This window comes from Betta splendens, chromosome 1 (assembly GCF_900634795.4).
Source record: "Betta splendens chromosome 1, fBetSpl5.4, whole genome shotgun sequence".
Taxonomy (NCBI): Eukaryota; Metazoa; Chordata; class Actinopteri; order Anabantiformes; family Osphronemidae; genus Betta; species Betta splendens.
The window spans coordinates 19,571,296-19,576,569 of NC_040881.3; the positions used below are offsets into that span (position 1 = coordinate 19,571,296).

The window sequence follows — 5,274 nt, forward strand, 5'->3', positions numbered from 1 at the left end:
AATTACTTTAATTAGCCCACGCTAATGTGTTTGCTCGCAGAAATATTAACACGTGTCGTGAGCGGGAGGCGGCGGGATGGACGCCCTGCTTAGGATGAGAGTGAGGATGGAAGGAAGGGCAGGGAACGGGGCCTCAGCAGCAGTGAAGTGTGCCACAGCTATTTATAGGCCCGGTTGATTGCGGATTTATTCCCCTGGGAGGGAGAAGCTGAGGGTGTGTGTGTGTCATTGTCACAGGGAGGCGCAGGTTATGAAGAGGAGCCACCGAGGGAGGAACAGCTGTCTGTCAGGAGTTAATTTCCTTTGGGGAAGTCGCGGGATTGAAGGCTGAGATGACGCCTCTGGCTCGCATTGGTCGAGTAAAACCCAAAATCTTTTCACTTTCAGATTAAAAGTTTCATCATGTCATCTGTGAAAGGAATGCAACCCAGTAATGGTATGAAAAAGTCTGATGACTGTGCGTTCACGGCGCTGTGTGACAGGATGCAGAAGACTGGTGTTTGCTGCTCGTGGCCGCTGCAGCATGTGTTCGCTGAGGAGTAAGGAGACGAGCAGAGTAAACAAGGAGGCTGGATGCGGCGCCGTTTCCACAGGGGGATGGGAAATACTGCGGCTGGCGCTGCGAGCGGGATGGATTCCTGACTGCCGGCATTTATGGCTGACAGAGGCTGCTGTTGACACGGTAAATAAAAGCACACGCGCTGATGTTCACACCGTCCCATGTGCTCTGATGAGAAACGCCTCTTCCTGCTCTTCTTTATTCTTCCATTATAATTATAATTTCGCCACGTTTGTCATTACAACAGCCTGAACCTTCGCTTGGGAGCGTGTTGGAGCATTAACCCCGTCTCTTCCTGGGCTTGGACCGGCTGGCAGACAGACGGTGCCAAAAAATGTGAGCGATGCCAGCGCCCAGTGTGGGTTTAAATGAGCCGTTCTCAAATGAAAGGTCTGAGCCACAATCCGTGCTTTTGTTGTGTCTTATAACAGCGATGAAGGATTAATTGGTTTAGACTTTAAACTCTAGGCCAAACAACACTTTGTATAATTAATAGGTGCTGATAAGGCCTTTTTAAAACGCCTATTTATTATAATGCTAAACATTAGAGGATAAAAAAATAAAAGCACGCGTGCTGAATCAGTGGCGGATGGTGCTGCAGCAGTAACGAGCACTTGGACCTGTAACAACGTACGCTGTGGGCTGTGGCAGGACAAAGCCAGAGCTGTTTACAGCCACGGCAGCGTTGACTCACACAGTCACACACAGAGGACCAGACCTGAGCTTAGCTGCCGAGGCCGCTGCTGATGGATGGCTTCAAGCTGGCAGAGGCTCCTCGGAGCGCAGGACCGCGCCAGCGCCACGCTGCCAACAGAGGCGGAGGTACAAATACCTCACATTAGGGGAATTATGTCTTCACGCACCATCCACACCGACGCACCAGCGTCTGTGCTTTTATGGGCCTTAATAGCACTCGCATGGGTGAGACAATGGCGGTGTCTTTGTTACAATTGGATGAATGCTAATCGGCTTTTTCCTCATCGTCTTCTTTTCTGTCTCAGCGTCTTCTGGGCATCGAGTGAGATCAAAGTAAGCTGCAAAACAGCACAGCTCTGTGCTGGAGAATGACTTCAGGGAGAGATGAGCAGATTCTGGACCCAGTGTCTGTATCTATTACATGCCCTCAGTACCAGAAACGTCTGGAGGTCGGATCTTTTCAAATGCACACGTGCACATGGGGTCGTTGCCAGAAAAAAAAGGTTTCTCACCCTTTGCTTCAGTGCAAATAACCCTGCTGCCCTTTAAAATGCAATTTCCTGAAACAAGACACATGCATCACCCCCCCTGTTTCTGCCCTGGCCAGGCTTTCCACAGGCACTTTGGCATGAGCATCCAGTCTGTTGTTTTGAAGGAGGAGGGGTGCTTGTGTTTTTGTCTGCCTGTGTGAGGAGAGAGAGAGGAGTAGAAGGAGCTAGGCGTGGTGGTGGTGGTGGTGGTGGTTGGGGGGGGGGGGGTACAGTGGTGCAGCACGTCTGTGCGACCGTGGGAGGGAAGTTGTAAGCAGCTGCTCGGAGCTGGACCGGTCCCGGCCTCGCTCTGTGTGCAGCGCCGTCCTCATCTCTGTCTGGGAATCTGCAGTAGGTGTTGCAGCAACGTGAACTCTCATCCTCTGTGTGGTCAGAATCCGCCCTCTGCAATTTGAACCCCCGCTGGAGTCCACGTGTGGTCATGTTTTTGTTTTGGGTGTAGGTCGGGGCCTCAGAGGAGGGAGGAGGATGAACACTCACTGCAGCTCCCCACAGAGAAACCCCCCTCATGCACCTGTGCTCAGCTTCTCTTCAGCAAAGCCTTGATCCACTACTTTCTGCTTAACTCGAGCTTTTGGGTCACTGGAGGTCACCCAGACAGCAGCATACGACCTTTAACATGGCTGCATCCCCCTCTGCTTGTCTCACAGACATCTTCCACTGAAAGCCCAGTGGACTGTTGTAGCCTGAAGAGTTTCTATTTTAACAAGCTAAATTAGGAGCCCAAAAACGACACAAGGGGACGTTTTATTGTCCCATTTTCCTGTAATAACGTTTCTCCTTTTTTGTCCTTTTAAATTACACACAAAGCAATCGATCTGTCCTCAGTTCCTCCAACACACAAGCTAGAACAATCCTGACATCACAAGATAAGAGTGGTCTTTACCAAAGCCCACCACACCGGAGCTGAGAAACCAGTGTGAACGGGTCAGTAAGGCTCTGCTCCAGTCTGTGTAATTCACTCCTCATGATGACGAGTCACATAAGAAAATATTAAATGATTTAGATTAAGAACGAATCAACTGATCTCTGATGAAAATAAATTAAAAATGTTTGTAAATGTGAGTAAAACAGAAGTAAATATTCATTTTCTCTGCTTGTCATCTCAAAACAATAAAACATAGTGGATACATTTTCTTTTTCATATTTTGTTGGAAGTGTTTCATATCAATTTCAGTCAAAGACACAGACAAAAAAGGATGAAAACCATTTATCACTGTATATTTTTCCAAATGTATTAGTTTATTTACGTTAGGCCATAAATTAGCCAGGCAACTGAGGATAACTCTACTCAGATTCCTTAAAAAAATTGCCCATTTTCCAATTTTTTTGTTTCCATTTTATCCTTAATATAACCAGCACTTTAAACAAGTAAATGTCAGTGTTTGTAGTTTAAAAACGCAGCTACTTAAAATCACAAAACTAAGAATGAATGTATAATTTCTTAATTATCATCATCGTTGTTCCCATCATCTAGATGCCCCTGATGTCTGTGAAGCCTGAAGTGCATTAACATCCAGAGAAACCACATGCAGAGTCACAGATTGTGTTCAGTCCAGTGATTGAGAGGCTTCGTCCAGTATTATCAGGCTGACAGACAGAGACATGGGCTCAGTTCAGGCGTGTGGTGCTGATGAACACATGCCATTAGAGAAGCGTGACTGGTTCCAGTTCCAAGGTTCAGCCGCCGTATCTCTGCTTTTACAACAGGTGGAGCGTGTTTCAGCTCGGCTCTGCACGTGATGGTGATGTGTCTCCCTCATCATCTGCCTCTATGTCATAACAGCTTCTTTATTATTCACTAAGTTAAGCTGAGGTCCTGGTGCTCGTTTCTGTTTATTCTCCTCATTTCCCTCCAGGAGACATTTCAAGCATCCCCTAAAACGGCGGCGTGATTGCTGCGGCACTCGTCTGTGGCGAGAGGACAAAGGGCCGTCCGCCCCGTTGTGTTTTACTGTGCATTTACATGTCAGCCAAATAAAACAGGCCATTTACACGTGAGCGCTGCTGACATCATGTCACGGGGCGTCTCTTTATGGGCGCGATGCTGTGATTTATCGGCTGCAGGATCAGAGCCGTGGCGCGTTTTTATTTCCTGCAGTGGGTTTTATATCCATTGAGGCAAATGACAGATTTTATTCATTGTTATTCCTCAACAACTATTAAAACACACCATGTCATTAGTCATTAACAGCAGAGGTTCAGAGTGGGAGATGTTTTGTCCGATGGAGGCGAATCAGGTCAAGGTGAGCTTTATATCGTATCTGAACTCCTGTGTGTTTGAAGTTTGGAGAAAAATAAACAATGAACAAATAGTAATAGTAAAGTAATATTATTTTAACACACAGCTGTGACAATGTGATTATAAAAAAACAGCACAACAGCAACAACAAAGAGTCAAATATCCATAATAATAAATAGCTGTGAAGGAAGAGGGGCAGCCTCAGATGGATTATCCGGCAGCTTCAAAGCCTCTGTTTGTGTGTGTGCCGTTGAAAATACGTAAGGCTGATAAAAAAAAGATGACGAGGATCAGGATGGGATGAGGAAAGGGACGAGCAAAACCTAGCGGGGAGAGGGGGCTCTTCTTTTGTCTTGAGCTGCAGACTGTTTCATTAGCACACCAGCCAGCTCCCCTCCTCCTCATCGCTGGCTCCCTGGCCCCAGACGGAGAGCCCGGTTACCGTCCTAATGGCAGCTCTGTATTCATTATCACCTCCACATACGCCTCCACCACCTCCTCCCTCACCCACACACACGCTGCCCGGTGTAGGGGGTTGGCGTAATTGATAATTAAAGAGCAATAACACAGTGGTCAATGCGATCTCACCACAGGAGAGCCTGAGACCTCCACCTCACACACACAGCAGAAGAACACAGGGAAAGGCTTGCACTGATCAGTGCGGTTTATCCACAGAGTCACACACACATATACACACACACTTATACCCATGGTCAAGCTCACACACAGCAGAGCCTGAGGAGCAAAAGACAAAACAAAGAGACACGTGTTCATCTGGCAGCGCACTGATCAATACGAGGCCACAGCCCTATTGATCACCAATGGGCACTGTTCTCCTGCACTGGCAGCACCAGGGCTCACGTGGGGCTCATAAGCACGTCGTTAGTCAGCATATTTCATGAGGCCCACAACAACTGCTGCTAATTAAAGCTGCGCTGACTGTCAGGCTCAATAAAGCTCCAGCTTTACGTCAACGGCAACAAAACAGCAACAACGAGTGTCTGTGCACGTTTGGGACCAGGCTGTGAGTCTGTGTGTTGGAGTGTGTGTGTGTGTGTTTGATCAAGAACCCCATTCTGTCTCACACACACACTCAGACAGACAGGGTTCATCAGCGGCTGAGATCCCTCTGCTTCACGAGTGTGTGTCTTTCCTCTTCAAACTCCTTTCGCGGATTCAATCTGCCTCTTGATGTGATGCGTGGGCTGTAATTGCAGGAGGAAGGA

The 5,274-nt window shown here is 47.7% G+C and overlaps 1 long non-coding RNA gene across 1 annotated transcript; it reads left to right on the forward strand.

Annotated features, from left to right (window-relative positions):
* Positions 1-237: 237 nt before the first annotated feature.
* Positions 238-1,970, forward strand: LOC129604320 (uncharacterized). Its single transcript, XR_008695123.1, has 3 exons — positions 238-359; positions 483-682; positions 807-1,970. It is a non-coding gene; the product is annotated as an uncharacterized LOC129604320 (long non-coding RNA).
* The last annotated feature ends 3,304 nt before the right edge of the window (positions 1,971-5,274 follow it).